Raw genomic sequence first — 20,042 nt, 5'->3', positions numbered from 1 at the left:
AGCAACTTCACTTTCACTTTTTTTATTAGGTTGAATCAGTGGAATGGGGTTTGCATTTTATATACTTTCATCATTTCTATTTCATTTTCCTAGTAATTTTTGTTATTGTGTTTATTAAAATATTGATCCATAATGGATTGAATTTTTTCTTCAGTCTGGCTCTTAGCCAGAAAGTGCTCAATCATGTCTGACTCTTCGCGGCCCCGTGGACTGTAGCTCACCAGGCTCCTCTGTCCATGGAATTCTCCAGGCAAGAGTACTGGAGTGGGTAGCCATTCCCTTCTTCAGGGGCCCTTCCTGACCCAGGGGTAGAACCAGGGGCTCCTGCCTTACAGGCAGATTCTTTGCCATCTGAGCCACCAGGGAAGCTCTTCTTAGTCAAAGCAAGGTTCGAAATCACACACCAAAGCTTATTCCCAGACCCATGCAAAGCCTAAATTAGAAGAAAGAGACAGTGAGATACAAGTGGTAGAAATACAAGATACATGCACTCCAACGTTAATAGCTGCGTTATTTACAATTGCCAAAGCATAGAAACAACCTAGATGTCCATCAACGGATTAGTGAATAAAGAAGATGCTATGTATATATAAACATACAGTGAAATACTACTTAATCATAAAAAAAAATGAAATAATGCCACTTATAGCAACGTGGATGGACATAAAGATTAGCACACTAAGTGAAATCAGAGAAAGACAAATATCACATGATCTCACCTCTATGTGGAATCTAAAATATAAACACAAAGAGTTTATTTACAAAACAGAAACAGACTCACAAACATAGAAAATACACTTAGGATTGAAAGGGGAGGGAGAGGGCTAAATTAGGAATTTGGGATTAACAGATACATACTATATACAAAACAGATAATTAACAAAGGCTTACTGGGAATTCCCTGGTGGCTCAGTGGTGAGCACTTCAATCTTTCACTGCTGGGGGCCTATCCAATCCCTGGTCAGAGAACAAAGACCCCGCAAGACACATGGCACAGCCAAAAATAATAAAATTTTATTTATATGTATGTATTTTGGGGGGGGGGGGGCTCCAAAATCATTGCAGATGGTGATTGCAGCCATGAAATTAAAAGATGCTGGCTCCTTGGAAGAAAAGTTATGACCAACCTAGACAGCATATTAAGAAGCAGAGACATTACTGCTGCTGCTGCTACTGCTAAGTCGCTTCAGTCGTGTCTGACTCTGTGCAACCCCATAGACGGCAGCCCATGAGGCTCCCCTGTCCCTGGAATTCTCCAGGTAAGAACACTGGAGTGGGTTGCCATTTCCTTCTCCAATGCATGAAAGTGAAACGTGAAAGTGAAGTCGTTCATTCGTGTCCGACTGTTCGCGACCCCATGGACTGAGGCCCACCAGGCTCCTCCGTTCATGGAATTTTCCCGGCAAGAGGGCTGGAGTGGGGTGCCATTGCCTTCTCCGAGCAGAGACATTACTTTGCCAAAAGAGGTCCATCTAGTCAAAGCTATGGTTTTTCCAGTAGTCGTGAGAGTTGGACTGTGAAGAAAGCTGAGTGCCGAAGAATTGATGCTTTTGAACTGTGGTGTTGGAGAAGACTCTTGAGAGTCCCTTGGACTGCAAAGAGATCCAACCAGTCCATTCTAACAGAGATCAGTCCTGGGTGTTCATTGGAAGGACTGATGCTGAAGCTGAAAGTCCAATACTTTGGCCACCTGATTCGAAGAACAGACTCATTGGAAAAGACCCTGATGCTGGGAAAGATTGAAGACGGGAGGAGAAGGGGATGACAGAGGATGAGATGGTTGGATGGCATCACAGATTCAGTGGACTTGAGTAAACTCTGGGAGTTGGTGGTGGACAGAGTGGCCTGGCATGCTGCATGAGGCCATGGGGTCACAGAATCAGACACAACTGAGCAACTGAATTGCTCAATATATATATATATAATTGAATCTCTTTGCTGCACACATGAAAATAATACAAAACTGTAAACCAACTACACTTCACTTTAAAAAAAAAGAAATACATATATTAGATTTCAAATCCCTACTCTGCACCTACTGTTGACTTGTATAAATTGGCTAATCTCAATTCCTTATCTGAAAGTAGAGGAAATAGCCCCTTTTTTGGATATGGACATAGGTACTCCATGAAATACGGTGCTACTGGCCTAGCACAATACCAGGCCCACAGTAAGGACTGTGAGTTGCCTTAAAAACCATGGGGGTTGAACCCACAACTCATTGCTCCAGTGAGAATCACAGGACCACAGCAATATGTCAACCACAGGTCCTGACGAGGACCGCAGCTCAGGCAAGCCAGGTCATCTCTCCACTAAACCTAAAGAACTGAGCATCGTAACTAGAAAGAAAATGAGGCAGCTGCCAGGGGCTGCCATTTTCCTCGTCTCCCATGAGAAACAAGCCTGATTTTATTCCCCCTGTCCAATGACTGATTTAGACAAAGGTTTGTGATAGAACCACGTCAAAGAAGTATGATGAGAGGTTGGCTGAAGGACTACTGAATAATGAGTTTCTTACTCTCCAGAGCAAAAAAACGAGGCCTTTTTATCCCTCTGGTTGTTGTCCGCATTTCTAAAAGCAGAAAATAGCACACAGAATAATGGAAAGAATTAGGACCTTGGTGACTTTGTAAAACCCATGGATTAACCAATTAATCAATTAACCAATCAAATTCTGAGAACCACTTGAGAATTTTCAATCTGTGAGATAACAATTTTCCTTTTGACTAAGTCACTGTTATTTGAGTTTGCGGTTACAGCCAAAATCTGCATGAAAAATATGCGTGACCTCTCGGGCTATAAGCAGTCCAGCCTTCTCCATCTCGAGGCTCCCCGTATCCCTTCCTCTTTCTGAGTGGCTGAGTCACCTCTGACTCATCCACTGAACCCCCATCATTTGAGGGAGTTCAGGACAGGGAAGGAGTTCATTCCCTTTCACCGCAAGACAGGAATCCTCACTTTCAGTCAAGTCTCAGGCCAGCCCACGTCCCACTTTCTGATCGCCTTCATCTAAAGAAACCAGAGCTCTGCAGAGCCAAATCCACACCCTGGTGCCAGCAATGAAGCGTGTGAGGAGCCCCAGCTGCACGATCTTGCCCACATCTGCACGATCTTGCCCGAATCTGCATTTCTCACAGAGCTCTACCATCTTACCCCATTTCTTCTGAGGTGGAACCACTTTACAGCTCTTTCCCTTCTTCTCAGGGCCTTTTCAGATGATTCTTCTTTTCCCACAATGGAAGACAGTGTTCTTATCTCCTCTAATTGACCATACGTCTGTGTCACACGTTTAGATAATCGATGATAATCTGAAAGGCCTTGTCTTCTAATTATTTCCTAAGCTTGACATTGTTTCTCAAACCTGACTGTGAAACTGTCTCAATGGGTTTTTTTTAGTTTTTTAATTTAAGCATAACTTCTTTACAATGATGTGTCAGTTTCTGCTGTACAACAACACGAATCAGCTCTATGCATACGTATATTCCCTCCCTCCTGAGCCTCCCTCCCGAGCACCCCCACCCACCCTTCCAGGTCATCACAGAGCAATGAGCTGAGCACCAGCTTCATAGCACCTCCCCATCAGCTATCTTCCCACAGAAACGTGTTTATGTCAAGGCTGCTCTCAGCTCATCCCGCCCTCTCCTTCCCCACTGTGTCCGACGGTGAGCCTTTGAGTGCAGGATCTTGGCAGTCCTATATTCCCAACAGTGTCAAGCTCGGAGAAAGCATTAAATAAATGCTTGATTGAGCTTAATGAAAAAGAAAGCTTTCTCTATAGTCATTAAATCACGAACATTTTGAGTTCAAATCCCTAATCTGCACCTACTGTTGATTTGTATAAATTGCCTAATCTCAATTCCTTTTCCGAAGGTAGAGGAAATAGCCCCTGATTTGCATATTGACCTATGCACTCCACCTTCAGAGGCTCTCTTGTTCAGCTGCCCAGCTGCCAGCCACAATGATCCTAGCAGACGGACCTCAGGCTCACACGGCAATGTTTGCGATAAGGCAGAGCTTACCACTCTGTGTGCCACCTGTCCCGTTTCTGAAGGGCCTTCGCTATTGGAAAGCTATTTGAATTTATTATCAGGACCAAATTTGCTTCCCTGTAACTTGCCTTCAATTGTTTCATGTCTATTTTCTGGGATAAAATAGAATAACCGTATTTCATCTCCACATGGATTAGCCCTTCAAATATGGAAGGCAGCTGTTCTATCTATTCTAATCAACCTGTTCAGGCTAACTACCCATAGGTTCTTAAAATTTTCTGTAAAAGGTATGGTTTCCAGGATCTTTTCCATTCCCACACTTTTTAAATTTTTCTTGTATGCTCTCATTAAGAGAGTCATTCCTCTCACGCCTCATTTACTCGTTTCACGAGTGTTGACTGAGCTCCTCCCACGTGCCAGGACTACAGCAGAGGATCGGAGGTGGGAGGAACCACGTCTGCGCGCCTGACCACTGCATTGCACAATGTCCGGGCAGCATTCACACACAACACAACACACATTTCACCCTTGGGAGTTGTGCAATGCGGTAGACCAGTCATTGATGGGCCCAAGCCGTGGCTCAGGAAAGGCCTCCGTACAAGAAGGACATTTAAACTGAGACCTGAAATGTGAGTATCAGTTAATTAGGCAAAGAGAGAAAGGAAGAACATTCGATGCTTACGGAAAGCAGGTACAAAGATGTGGAGGGCGAGGCAAAGGAGGGGGAGAGAGAGGCGGCGACAGAGAAGAGAGCCTGGAGACGCAAGCAGCGATCAGGCCACGCTGTTTCCATGAGACCATGTTAGGGAGGTTGACTCATATTCTAAAGAAGTTGGGAATCTATTGAAGGGTTTTAAGCAGGGAAATAACATGATTGTGTTTGCATTCTGGCTGCTGTGTGCAAAGCAAATTAGCTGAGAATAAGATCAGAGTCTGGGAGACCAATTCAAAACCTGTTACAGTTACCCAAGACAAAAAAAAAAAAAAAATCGGTGACTTGAACCAAGGTAATAGCAGTGAAATAAAAAGGAAATTTCAGAGACATACTTGCGCAATAGTTCAGATGCAGCATCAGTTAGACTTGCTGTCTGGCTGGATGTGGGCAAAGAAGAACCGGGGGAGATCAAGGGTCTCACTGGAGACCGTCGGCGATGCCACAGACTGAGACTGGAAACCCCAGAGGAGGCCCAGGTTTTGAAAAAGAAGAAGCTACAAAGCCCAGGTTAGGATATATTCAGTTGAGGTACTTTACGATGTCTAGATGGAGACATCTAATCTGATTTCAGGAGACACTGGCACAGATTTTGGAGTCACTGGATATCAACATGGAAGCTGCGGGAGGTCGGCTCACTCATAAAAAGTACATAGTGTGAGAATCTAAGATTCGGTTAATGGGTGGGCTGAGGAAGAAGCGTCAGAAGTGGAGACCAAGGAGGAACAGAAGCATGCACATTACCACACGTAAAATTAGAGAGCCAGTGGGGATTTGCCGTGTGACCCCGGGAGCTCAAAGCCGATGCTCTGTGACAACCTAGAGAGGTGGGATGGGGTGGGAGGCGGGAAGGAGGCTCAAGAGGGAGGGAACATATGTGTCCCCATGGCTGATTCACATTGATACGTGGTAGAAACCAACACAGTCAGTTCAGTTCAGTTCAGTTCAGTCACTCAGTCGTGTCCGACTCTGCGACCCCATGAACTGCAGCACACCAGGCCTCCCCGTGCATCACCAACTCCCGGAGTCCACCCAAACCCATGTCCATCGAGTCGGTGATGCCATTCAACCATCTCATCCTCTGTCATCCCTTCTCCTCTGCACTCAATCTTTCCCAGCATCAGGGTCTTTTCAAATGAGTCTGTTCTTCGAATCAGGTGGCCAAAGTATTGGAGTTTCAGCGTCAACATCAGTCCTTCCAATGAACACTCAGGACTGATCTCCTTTAAGATGGACTGGTTGGATCTCCTTGCAGTCCAAGGGACTCTCAAGAGTCTTCTCCAACACCACAGTTCAAAAGCATCAATTCTTTGGCACTCAGCTTTCTTTATAATCCAGCTCTCACATCCATACATGACTACTGGAAAAACTATAGCCTTGACTGGACAGATCTTTGTTGGCAAAGTAATGTCTCTTTTTTTTAATATGCTGCCTAGGTTGGTTATAACTTTCCTTCCAAGAATTAAGCATCTTTTAATTTCATGGCTGCAGTCACCATCTGCAGTGATTTTGGAGCCCCCCAAAATTAAAGTCAGCCACTGTTTCCACTGTTTCCCCATCTATTTGCCATGAAGTGATGGGACAGGATGCCATGATCTTAGTTTTCTGAATGTTGAGCTTTAAGCCAGCTTTTTCCACTCTCCTCTTTCACTTTCATCAAGAGGCTCTTTAGTTCCTCTTCACTTTCTGCCATAGGGTGGTGTCATCTGCATATCTGAGGTTATTGATATTTCTCCTGGCAATCTTGATTCCAGCTTGTGCTTCATCCAGCCCAGCATTTTTCATGATGTACTCTGCATATAAGTTAAATAAGCAGGGTGACAATATACAACCTTGATGTACTCCTTTCCTGATTTGGAACCAGTCTTTTGTTCCATGTCCAGCTCTAACTGTTGCTTCCTGACCTGCATACAGGTTTCTTAAGAGGCAGGTCAGGTGGTCTGGTATTCCCATCTCTTTCAGAATTTTCCACACAACACAATACAGTAAAGCAATTATCCTCCAATTAAAAATAAACAATTGAGAGAGAGAGAGAAATGGAGAGTGTGGCATGGAAGTCAAGGGGATCAGAAGGAGCCAAATCCCGCCAAGAAGCCTCAGGATGCACCCATCAGCAGGTTAGGAGCACCACCCTCCTTCCCCAGGATCATCTATCACGATGTGGCCTCATCACCATCGTGAGATCGTTCAGCGGCAGCTGCACCACACTGTCGGCCATACAAGGTGTTATGGGTTGAACAATGTCTCCCCTCAGAATTTGTTCAAGTTATTTCCGTTTTAAAAAGAAAGATCTGTTCAAGTCCTAAACTCCCAGTACCTGGACTGTGATCTTGTTTGAAAATAGGGTCTTCGTAGATGTCGTTATGATGAAGTTATATGGAAGCTGTGCCGGCCCTAATCCAGTGACTGGTCCTTACAACAAAAGGGAAATAATCGGGATCCAGAGACATAAACACAGGAAAGAGGGTCCTGTGAAGACAGAGGCAGAGTTGGAGATATGTTGCCACAAACCAACGAACACTAGGATTGCTGGCGATCACCAGGAGCCAGACGAGGCAAGGAAGAGTCTTTCCTGGAGCCTTCGCGATGAGTATAGTCCTGATGACTCCTTAATTTTGGACTTCTAGGCCCAGAATTGTGAGAGGATACATTTCCGTTGTTTTAAGACACCCAGATTGTGGCCACTTTTTACAGAAGCCCTAGGAATTAATACCCTAGAGTCAGTTAAAAGCCCATCTTTTAAATTTGAACTATGACCAAGTCACTTCAACTTCATTCTGTGCTGTCCACAGAAGATTTTTACATTAAATCCGTGGTATGTGCTCATCCGTGTCTCCTTAACTCTTAAATATTTTGGACAATTGACCTAGCTTTTGATAAATGTGGCTGCTCTATCTTTGCCCCAAAGTAGGCATGGCATATCAAGGCCACAGCATGTCAGACATCAGTCAAGGTCCTTCTGCCAGCTAGAAATAAGAGACAGCTAGAGCTCATCCAGAAACTGTTCATGTCAGACTTTCTCAGAGGCCTTGATGAGATCCACGAGGTCGAGCCTGCACCCTGGAAGTCCACATCTACTGGTCCAGTGGCCATGTGAAACAAGCAGCTTGTTTAGAGCAGAGAGACCTCGGATCTGCCCTGTCCACACTAGACGGCCGCCGTGCAAAAGCGTCTGCTCGTTTTGGTGAGTGAGCCTGAATTTCTCTGACCCACAGGCTTGCCCCAGCCTGCATGTCGGAGATACTTTGTCTCCCAGGCATGGCTTTTTGGCTCCTCGGAAATCTGACTCTGCACTCACATCTGCAGACTCTTCTGCAACTGAGACTCTTCTGGTCTCAGTTGTCTCCCAGAGCCCCATCAGGACACAAAGCCATCACAACCTTTCAGGTGAAACTTCGGTGAAATTGACTGAACCCCGGTGATGGCTGCTTTCTCCTCTGCTTGCTCGCACACCACTGTTTCATAATCCGGGGCTCCTCTCCCCTCTGAGGGTGGAGGCAGGCAGTGGGAACAGTGCTTCCACATAGAAACTGGGTGTGGGAGACAGAGAGGAAAGAGAAACACATGCCAAGAGAAACACACGTCACGGGAGCTGAAATGTGTCCAGGAGGAGAGGGGACGAACGTAAGTCCATCTTTTCTTCGAGAAATCACCATTTTGGGTGAAATCTTGAGTTGGCGGAGGGAGGGGAGGGAAGTTCCTGACCTGCAGCTTTCTTGGGCTGTGGAGGCTGCCTGAGGGGACTGCTTCTTAGATGGCTGATTTTGCTGCTCTGGGTTCATTCTTTCCTTCCCTTCTCCTATTGCTTTATAACACATGATAACCTTCTCCCTCCCCTCTTATTTCCATGGGAAAATACTATGAATGAGTGCGGCTGCTATTTTCCAGGCAAGAGTACTGGAGTGGGGTGTCATTGCCTTCTCCATGAATGAGTAAAGTCATATTAATATGAGTAAATAATTCATCATTCCCAAATCACAGCATCTTTATTCCTACGTCATGCATCAAATGGCTTTACTATCCACAGCCTCTTTGCTAGGTAAGGAGTCAGCACCTTCTCTCAAGCCAGAAAGGGAGACATCCAGTGATTCCCCACCCCCCCACCCCCCGCCAGCTTCCGAGAAGCTTCTTACGATGTGAGGATTAATTGGACAGACGTGACTAGAACTAGAGTCTCCTTTGTCATTGCCTATGGTAGTTACGGTAACACTAGCTTGCTGTGACAGGTAAACCCTGCAATCTCAGTAACCTAACGCGATAGAAATGTATTTGTCACTCCCGGAAAGGATGTGTGTGGAGGGGTCAGAGCAAGAGATACAGACAAGAATCCTGTTTCACACGTCATCCGTGGTGATGGAGGTTCTGTGTCAGAGTCACCCCGCAGAGACGGGGTGGACCCCAAATACTCCCAAATGTGGTTCACACTGATAATCACACACACACAGCTCAAGAGGATATGGAAAGGTTTATTGCTCACATAATGAGGCTCTCTGTGGAGAATAGGGCAGCTTCTCAGACTTCTTCATTCCTGGGGAACAGGTCCAGGAGTGGTTTGGGAGACAGCAGGGAGCTGGGGTCTCATGATATTTAGGCGAGGGGACTTGCTAACAGCTCTGAGGCTCGGGCTGACCCGCACGGTTTGCACCTCCCGCTAGTGCCAAAGGCCAGGGCAAGTTTCCTGGAGATGGAAGAGGCGAGGGGAGGGGTAGGCTCGAAGGATGTCCCAATCAAACATCAGAAACGAAGTCAGACTCTTCATTCACTTTGCTTCAGCAACACACAGCTTTCATTGCTGCTTTGAGTGTCGACACAGAGGCCAGAAGCGAAGGTAGAAAGGAAAATGGAAGACCGAAGGGAGGTTTTCACAGGTAAAGCAGGGAATTCGGGCATTTCCTTTCTGCCCCCATTGCACCAATTAGAACTCAGTCGCTGAGGAAAACGCAGACGCGAGCTGGGCAGCTGTGGAAGGGGTAGGAACCCATGGCTCGGGGCCAGCCTTCCCTGCCACGGTGGATTGCAAGCAGCAAGCAATCTAGGCTTTGTAGGGCCCAAAGCCTGAGTAATGTAGAGGCGGTCTTTAAGAAAAAATAAAGGGAACAGGCCCCAAACTAGAAAAGGGCCTGTGCACGTCAGGGCTCTGAACTGAAGCTCCATCAGCTTCACTGTAAAGGTCTCATAGGACAATTGTAAATCAGCCAGCTCTTGCCCCTTTTCAGGGTCACCGGGGACGAACCGAGAGGAAGGGGGCGTGGGTTCTGACACGGCTACAGAAACTCCTTTCTGGGCTCTGGGGGTAAACTGGCATGCTGGTGACCAGCTATAGAGTTCACGGAACTCCAGCCCAGATCCTATGAAAACAAAGGCAGATGTGTTATAAGAACTGGCAGAAATATTGCTACTGGTTGGTGAAACAGATAAAATGTTACCTCTTTGAGACCATATCCCTAAAGGAATGGCTTCCCTTTGCTTTCGCTCTGTGTGTAGCCATTCAGCGACTTAGGGCAGGGACACTTTTTAAGTAACAGCTTTATAGCATGAAGTGTGAACAATATTATTAGATGTTACATGATTTTAGAAAGCTTGGGAAGCAGCAATATCCCTCTGCAGGCCTCCAGCCCTGAGATTCTCTGATTTGAGGACATTCTTAATGTCCATCACCCAACCTGGTCTCTGATGTACCAGAGAGGGAAGCAGCTGGCTTTTTTTTTTTTTTTTTTTTGCTTTTGCTTTCCAGGTTAAAGAAGTGAGTTCGATCCCTGGATGTGGATGAGTCCCTGGAGAAGGAAATGGCAACCCACTCCAGTATTCTTGCCTGGAGAATCCATGGGCCCATGGACAGAGGAGCCTGGCAGGCTATAGTCCTTGGGGTCGCAAAGAGTCAGACACAACTGAGCCCTAACCTAGAAGAATAAGGATGTACTCAATTCTTTTCCTTTTAATTCCCAAAGCAAACTTCAAGTCTTCCATGTGTGGACACTGAGCTGGATGACCCATGAATACCAGCAGGAACAGGCTTAATCTCTTGGGACCTCTCCCAGAAGGAGAATGGGAAAAAGCCACATCTTATCTTTTTACTAACCTCTAGTCAAAATGTAACCTCTTGTTTTTATTAAGAGGATAGGAAACAAATACAGACCACAGGAGCATTAACAGTGCCTATGACCTTGTTGCTGATAGAAATCACAGGTACTCTGTATCCCATTATGGCTGTTTTAGATATCTCAACACTCATCACTATTTAGAAATGTCAGCAATTTGTTGGCCCACCACTAGACCTTGTTAATTAATGCGTTCGTAAAGAAGCACATTTATTATGTAACACCATTGTCATTTTCACATTTTGATAGCTGTATATTAATAAAAGTGGGCTTCCCAGGTGGCACTAGTGGTAAAGAACCTGCCTGCCAATGCAGGAGATGTAAGAGACTCAGGTTTGATCCCCAGGTTGGGAAAATCCCTTGGGGGAAGGCATGGCAACCCACTCTAGTATTCTTGCGTGGAGAATCCCAGGGACAGAGGGGCCTGGCGGGTTACAGTCCATGGGGTCGCAGAAGAGTCAGACACAACTTAGTGACTAAACAAGAACAATGGGACCCCATAAGAATTGTGACGCTCCACCCTCTTATAGACAATAGCAAGGCTTTAAATGTCTGGGCTTCAGCGTGAGCCAGTCCCGCTGCGGCCCAGAGCTTCTGGGGATGTACTTTTCTTTTTTCCTTGATTTTTATTTATTTTTATTCAGCTCTATTATACCATAGTGAACCTTCTATTTGGAAAAAAGTGACATAAAAATAGAATACTAAATTGTTGTTGTTCAGCTGTTCAGTCGTGTCTGACTATTTGTGACCCCATGGACTGCAGCACGCCAGGCCTCCCTGTCCATCACCAACTCCCAGAGTTTACTCAGACTCATGTCCATTGAGTCGGTGATGCCATCCAACCATCTCATCCTTCATTGTCCCCTTCTCCTGCCTTCAATCTTTCCCAGCATCAGGGTTTTTTCCAATGAGTCAGCTCTTCGCATCAGGTGGCCAAAGTATTGGAGCTTCAGCTTCAACATCAGTCCTTCCAATGAACACTCAGGACTGATCTCCTTTAGGATGGACTGGTTGGATCTCCTTGCCGTCCAAGGGACTCTCAAGAGTTTTCTCCAACAACTCATTTCAAAAGCATCAATTTTTCAGTGTTCAGCCTTTGTTATGGTCCGACTCTCAATCCATACATAACTACTGAGAAAACCATAGCTTTGGCTATACAGATCTTTATTGGCAAAGTAATGTCTTTGCTTTTTAATATGCTGTCCAGGTTGGTCATAGGAAAAGGCGATGGCACCCCACTCCAGCACTCTTGCCTGGAAAATCCCATGGATGGAGGAGCCTGGTAGGCTGCAGTCCATGGGGTTGCAAAGAGTGGGACACGACTGAGCGACTTCACTTTCCCTTTTCACTTTCATGCATTGGAGAAGGAAATGGCAACCCACTCCAGTGTTCTTGCCTGGAGAATCCCAGGGACGGGGAGCCTGGTGGGCTGCCGTCTCTGGGGTCACACAGAGTCGGACACGACTGAAGCGACTCAGCAGCAGCAGGTTGGTCATGGATTTTCTTCCAAGGAACAACTGTCTTTTAGCTTCATGGCTTCAGTCACCATCTGCAGTGATTCTGGAGCCCAAGAAAATTAAGTCTGTCACTATTTCCATTGTTTCCCCATCTATTTGCCATGAAGTGATGGGACCGGATGTCATGATCTTAGTTTTCTGAATGTTGAGTTTCAAGCCAGCTTTTTCACTCTCCTCTTTCACTTTCATCAAGAGGCTCTTTAGTTCCTCTTCACTTTCTGCCATAAGGGTGGTGTCATCTGCTTATCTGAGGTTGTTGATATTTCTCCCAGCAATCTTGATTTCAGTTTCTGCTTCATCCAGCCTGGCATTTCACATGATGTACTCTGCACAGAAGTTAAATAAGCAGGGTGACAATATACAGCCTTGATGTACTCCTTTCCCAACTTGAAACCAGTCTGTTGTTCCATGTCCGGTTCTAACTATTGCTTCTTGACCTGCATACAGGTTTCTCAAAAGGCAGGTCAGGTGGTCTGGTACTCCCATCTCTTGTAGAATTTTCCACAGTTTGTTGTGATCCACACAGTCAAAGGCTTTACTGTAGTCAATAAAGTAGAAATAGATGTTTTTCTGGAACTCTCCGCTTATTCTATGATCCAATGGATGTTGGCAATTTGATCTCTGATTCAACATACTAAATACAAATAAATAATAGAATGAAATGACCAAAAACTTCTCTAAATAATGTAGCTGCTGAAATCTAGACAGATGCTAGGTTATTAAAAAGAATTTTCAGGGCTCCCCTGGTGGTTCAGATGGTAAAGAATCTGCCTGCAATTCAGGAGACCCGGGTTCGATCCCTGGGTCAGGAGGAGCCCTTGGAGAAGGGAATGACAACCCACTCCAGTGTTCTTGCCTGGAGAATCCCATAGACAGAAGGGCCTGGCAGGCTCAGTCCATGGGGTCTCAAAGAGTCAGATGCAATGAGTGACTAACACTTTCACTTCCAAAAACGGGCAATTTCAAGACATAGATCAAGTATTAAAAGAGAGCCTTAAAAAAAATGGAATTCTCAGGACATCTTTTAAGCCTCAGCAGCATCCATCGGCTCACCCAGTATTTACATCAGCTTCCTGACAGGAACCAGGGATGGTGCCTCCAGGACTTCACTCCACTCCAGGGGCACATTTTTTCCACGTGCCCCTCGTAGGCTGCACAGGTTTGTGGCTGCTTTGTGGCAGCCCCTGGTAGGCCTGCGGGGAGGTCAGGCTGAGGAGTGCGCTTGGGGGGCATGGTTAGTGCGGTTGCTGCCGCAGGACCCACTGAGGGCAAAACAGGAGGAAACTGGTGAAGCATCAGCGTTGGGGACGGGGGTCTGGTGGGGAGTAGGCTGCCCTCCAGGGGCCGGAGGCGCTGGCTCGGCGGACAGGAGGGTGGGCAGGGTCAGGTGCCCACCGCCCCCTCCGCTGGGAGGCCTGCTCCCTGGCCCCTGGGGACCGCTCCCACTCCCGCACGTGCCGCAGTCTCTGCCACACCCTTTGGCACTGAGTCATACGCCGCCTCCTCGAAACTGTCAGGGAGGCAAGGCCTCTCCGCCTTGTGCTCGATACTAGGACTTCCCAGGTTCCCGCCAACAATCACTGAACAGGGCCAGGAGTGGGGGAGTGAATAAAGCCAACCCAAACGCCTGCCCTCTAGGAGCTCACGTCCCAGCCATTATAAACAAGTGATGCAGCTTGTAAGAAGGTGATCAGATCTATGGGGAAGGGGGGTGTCTAAGAAGGGTGATTGTTTTGCATGGACATCATACGTCAATAATAACGATTTTTAAAAATAAAGTCACGGAAAGGAACCTAGCGCCCAGAGAGGGGGTGGGGGGCGGGGAGGAAGCGGCAGTTTGAAGAAGAGCGATCAGGGTAGACGTCATTGAAAAAGTGACACAGGAACAGAACGTAAAGGAAACACGCGGCAGACATCTGAAGGAGGAGCGTTCCACCCTGGGGGCCTGTGGGAGGAGGGGGAGCCTGGGGGGGTGCAGGGAGAGGAGGTGCGGCACCTTCCAGTCCTCGGGTCCATGAGTGCTGCGGCTTGTCCAGGATGAGCAACATGAGCCTCTCTGAGCCGCAGCTGATGTCACTGCCTGCTCTTGGCCTTTCAGAGACATTCCAATAAAGTAGTAAACCCCTGCCGATCACGCCAGGGTCCTGAACAACAAAGCATTATTTTCTAGGTACTCAATCAAGTTGAGCCTCCACTTACAAATCCATGAAATGGGGATGATAATACCACTATCTCACAGGGCTGCTGGAGGTCAAAATCTACACGAGCAGAGAGAAATCACAAACGGGGATGGGATCTCTGAGCCTGGCTGGGTGTGTTCTTTCATTCACAGTGTGCCAGGAACTGGGCCAAGCGTTTACAGCAGTGAGCTAATTAATTCTCACAAAACAGCATGACAAAGATGCCTTTTCCATCACTGTTTCACTGATGGGAAAGGGAGGCTCTCACAGAGGTTGAAAGCTTTGAGCTGGTAAGCGGGAGAGCCGGAACGTGACCCAGGGCTGTGGGAGTCCCGGTTGTGGTCCACAGCACACCACAACCCCTCTGCTGCTCAATCCCTCAAGCCACACTGTATTTGCTGGTGTGAGCACAAAGAACCAGGTTCTGAAACCCAACCTAGACTCGGCTTCTCTCACATTTCCTTTCCATCAGCCCCAGTCTCGGTGGCCTCCTCTGCTGGGATATAACCCAGGGGTTCTCACCCCCAAAGTCAGGGGCCTGATTAATTTTGTCAGCTGTGGGAGGGGAGGGAAGGAGATGCGTTCTTAGAACTGGGGCTGAGGCTGGGGCTGGCGGGCTCCACTTTCAGCTCATGCTAGATACCACGGGCATGGGGTTTTGAGAGAAACCTCGTGACTCACCCTCACCTCTCATGGGCCCCGTTTCACTCAAAGGTACACCATCTTCCCATCAGTCTCCCTTGGCCCCCAGCTCTGTCTGGCTGCCAACACCCTCCCCCCGAAACCCCCCACCCAGCCAGCTACTCAGGCTGCCCCCCTGCAAGTCACATCCCCGTGTGGGCAGGGGTCCTCTCTGCCGGGCTGGAGAGTCGCAGAGTCTGTGGGTCTGAACATCCCTGCTGCAGACCCTGTAGCAGCCTTGCTTGACCAAAGCCACACAGCGTTCATCATCTTTTCCCAGGCAGAGGGCAACAGGGGCCAGGCCAGGACACCTCAGAGACAGCTGCCACCACTATGAAAGGGAAGGGGGGTCAGCAGGGAGAGAAAGCGGGAGGAAACAAAGCAGGGAAGGGGAGGGAAGGCACGTTTCCAGATCCCTAACCCCAAACTCCGCTTTTTAGTTAAGTCAACCTTCTCGCACTGATACAATAATAAGATGACCTCCTATGATGCATGGTAACAAGTGCTGTGTGCCAGGCATTATGCTTGAGATTTTACATGATTTTTATAGTTTTCATTTCTCACAACAACCAAATGAGGTCAGTGGTATTATTGTGTTAGTCTGAGTCCTCTGAGAGGCAGATGACAAAAAGGGCCTAAACATGCAAGCGGTTTACTGAGTGGAAATGCCTTTGCAAGAGAAAATAGGGTGGGACACAATCCAGGCAGAGAGAGCCTTCAGACCCCTCCTGACACCATCGAGGGGCAAGGGAGAAGAGGTTGGGCACAGGTGTGCTAGAGATTCAACAGAGTTGCCAGGAAGCCTCCAGTCAAAGCCACTGAAGTTCTGGCTCCCCCAGAAACCCAGGTGCCTTGGCATCCCTGCTGGGCCCAGTCATTGGCTGGGGAAGGATGGCCTCCAGGCAGAGGCCATAGGGGCTTCAAAGCAAGCAGCTGGGGCCCTTGGATGATCACGCTGGAACCAGAGGCCTGTGAGGCACATTCTCACAATTAATAATTATTATAAATATAGATACCTAATTAATAGTTGTGAGGCACCACAATTATTATCCCCATTGTACTGGCTGGTAAACTGAGGTCCAGAGAGGTCAAGTCACCTGTCCATAGTTGGAAATCAAATTGAGCACAACTACAGAGACTTCTGTGCAGTGTGCCTCTGAGCTATTGACCACCGGGTCACAAGCCAGATCTCAGACTCAGTAATCAGCCAAGGGCTGAGCATATGAACTGTGTCCCAAAAAGGGTTTTCAGGGGATATGAGGCTGAGCTCCTGAATAGTAAGGAAAAAATCCTTTCCTATCTCCTGGGTCCTCCATAATACCAGGGATCCTGAGTTAGAGTCATCTCCCCTGTCAGGAGCCTTTCTTCCCCCAATTTCCCTAATCGGAGGGACCCTCCCTCCTCAGTAACCCCACACGGTACCCAACCCCCGCTGGGGCTCTTGCAGCACCGCTAGTCTTTCTTATATCCAAGTCACTTGCACACTATCATATACTTGGTGTTCCTATCAGGGACACTTGCTTAGTCTCAGGAGTGGGTCAGGTAACCTGTCCGACTACCAGTAGAAGGTTGAACTAAGGCTGAACCTCAGAATTGTCTTTGAGCTATTCTGCCTACACATCCAAAACCTATGCAAATAACTGTAATTGAGTGAGCAGAGCTGCTGATGTGGGACAAGGTTTTAGGAATCCCCTTGCGCCTTCCAGATTTGATTTTTCCAGTCGCCCACAATGCAAGGTAGTATGCATCTGTTTTTTGGAGAAGTGCTTCAAACGCCCTCTTATCAGCTGACCTACTCTATCCCCAGATTGCTCCACTGCTGACAGCTAATTCTTTCATGGACTTCTTATTCAGAAACCAATATGCTAAGTGCATTCATTCATAAATTGATACTGTTTTTTTGGCAGTGCCACCAAAACCTAAAATGTGAATACCTGCTGATGTAACTATTCTGTTTCTAGGAATCTAGCCTATAGAACTCCTTACCACATGCATAAAGATATTGTACAAGATGCTTGCATCATTAATAAAGTTTTTTTTTAAATAAGACATCCATCAATAGCAGATAGATAAATTATGGTCCATCCACACTACAGAATAATCTCAGCTGTTAAAAATGAATATGATTGTTCTGAGTTCTGTCACAGGCACCCACTAAGAGATGCTAAATTTAAACAGCAAGTTGCATGATTAACGGGTATGAAAAAGTTCTGGAGATGGTTGCACAACAATGTGAATATACTTAACACTATTGAACTCTACAACTAAAGATGGCGGGGGCAGTACATTTTATGTTATGTGTAGTGTATTGCACCACAATTTTTTTTTTTTTTTTTGCTGCACTATGTGGCTTGTGGGATCTTAGTTCCCTGACCAAGGATCAAACTCGGGCCCCACAGTGAAAGTGCTGAATCCTCACCACTGGACCACCAGGGAATTCCCTCATTGCAATTTTTTTTTTAAGGCAAATTGCTGAACAATATGCCTAGTGATCCCATTTTCAATTGCTATAGGCTTCATAGAAGTTTCTCACCTGTGTTTCTAAGCATATATGTAGACAAATAGACAAATCAAAATAAAATCAAGCCATTGAAAGCACTTACTTCAGGACTTCCCTGGTAGTCCTATAGTTAAGACTCCGCACTTCTATTGTGGTTCTATCCCTGGTCAGGGAAACTTTACAAGTCATGTGGTGCAGCCAAAAAAAAAAAAAAAAAAAGTAGAAAAAGTAGTTATTTCTGAAGAGGGAGTTGGCATAGCTGGGTGAGACTATACAGAGAAAACTTTCACATTTCACTCTGTATGTGTATGTAATTACGTGTATGTATAATTTCTTTGGGCTTCCCGGGACTGGTGATAAAGAACCCTCCTGCCAATGCAGGAGCTGCAAGAGATGCCGGTTCGATCTTGCTGGGTCAGGAAGCTCCCCTGGAGGAGGAAATGACAACCCACTCCAGTATTCTTGCCTGGAGAATCCCATGGACAGAGGAGCCTGGCAGGTTACAGTCCATACGGTTGCAAAGAGTTGGACACGACTAAAGCGACTTAGCACACATAATTTATTTGAATGACTGGACTTGCTTAGGTTAAATTGTTCTTCAGATGCACTCATCCAGCCAGCAAGGACCACACACTTTCTCTGGGTGAGCTGCCATCCTCAGAATCTGGAATAGGAGAAAGAAACTGGATTTCTCGTCTTCCTTGCAGAGTCAGAAAATGGCCTGCCCTCGTCCGGTCGGCTGTGGCTGGGTGGGTGGAGTGAGAGGTCGTGTTAGAATCTCACTATGAGGACCGTTTCCGTAAAAGAGGTTTCTGATCAGAAAAAGAGACAGCTGAGTGCCAGAAAACCCTCGGCCGCTCTGGGTCTCACTACAGAAACCAGACCTCCTGCAGTACAGGCTCCAGTCACAACTAACCAAGGTCTGGTCTCAGAATCAGATGAGATTGTGATTTCTTTGAAAAGTTAACCTCTGCCTGGCGAATTCAGAACCACAGGCCTCCAAATCAGAGGCTAAGGGCTGGGAGAACTCAGCTCTTTCTGAACCGTAAGGCCTCGGGAGGCTCTATTTGAGGAACAAGAGACTAGCAGCTGCCGAAACTGAGGAAGGACCAGGATCACATTTCACATGGTCCCAGACACCAGTGGCCTGAGCCAGCAACTTGGCCTGGGCTTGGGCCAGAGCCATCCCGTCTGAAGGCTCATTTGCATGAGCTTTCCAGTACTTTGCATCACAGGGCCCAGGAACACTCCTCCCCTAGGATCAGAGAGGTCAAGACCAGTATTTGGTCACACAGGACCTGGGGGACAGAAACTAAACTCGGGGCAGAGGGTGGGCGGGGCGGGGGGAAGAAAGGACTCATGAAGGGAGGGGGGAAAGCCAGTCCCAGTATTTCACTTGCAAATCCTGGCAGGGGTGCCGGATAGGGTAGGAAACTTTACTGCCCCTTAGAGCAAGAAAGTTACGCAAATGAAAGCATTTGCATGGCAGCCTACTCCCTAAAAATGACTTATCACATGAAGGTTCCCTGCTCTCAGGGGCAGTCACTCCCCCCAGAGTCCCACCTGAGATCCTGCAAGCTGGACAGACAAGACTTTCTGATTACCAGCTCTGACTTCCCTTCAGCGCAATCATTATTCCCTCCAAGGGGTGGATGAACATAACGCAGACCCAGGCCTGAGATGCTGGTGTGTGCAAAATAAGAAGTATGGAAGCTTAGGTACATTAACCTGTGCATTTGTTACAAGGAAGCTCCTAAGGGCTCCAAGTTTAACATGTCTGAAGCCCATGGTGTAGGGAGCATGGTAAACAGGGATGAGAAAGACCTGCAAAGAACTCTAGATTTTCAGGGATGCTCAGAGGGGATTCCCAGGTGGCACTAGCGGGTAAAGGCCCAAATGCCAGTGCAGGGGAAGACATGAGAGGTGTGGGTTCGATCCCAGGGTCAGGAAGATTCCCTGGAGAAAGAAATGGGTACCTACTCCAGTATTCCTGCCTGGAGAATCCCATGGACAGAGCAGCCTGGTGGGCTACAGCCCACAGGGTTGAGGCGCAGTTCAGCCAAACAATAAACGATGGGGGTGAAGAGAGGGAAGGGAGTGGGGGCAAGATGACACAAACTAAGAGACGCAAACGCTAAGTATAAGACACGTCAGCGACACGTTGTATAGCGCAGGGAACAGAGCCGACAGTACGTGACTCAGACGGAGCACAGCATTTAACAAGAACCGTACCTCGCTGCGCTGTACACCTGAAGCATACGATACTGTAAATCAAATGCATCGCAGTTTCTAAAAAACTATGTGGGGAAATCCCTGTCAGGCTATGTTCCCAAATTTGGGTTTGGGGGAAACAAAAGCAGGGGAA

The sequence above is a fragment of the Capricornis sumatraensis genome, chromosome 14 (assembly GCF_032405125.1).
Source record: "Capricornis sumatraensis isolate serow.1 chromosome 14, serow.2, whole genome shotgun sequence".
Lineage (NCBI taxonomy): Eukaryota > Metazoa > Chordata > Mammalia > Artiodactyla > Bovidae > Capricornis > Capricornis sumatraensis.
Note: the sequence above shows the minus strand (reverse complement) of the source record.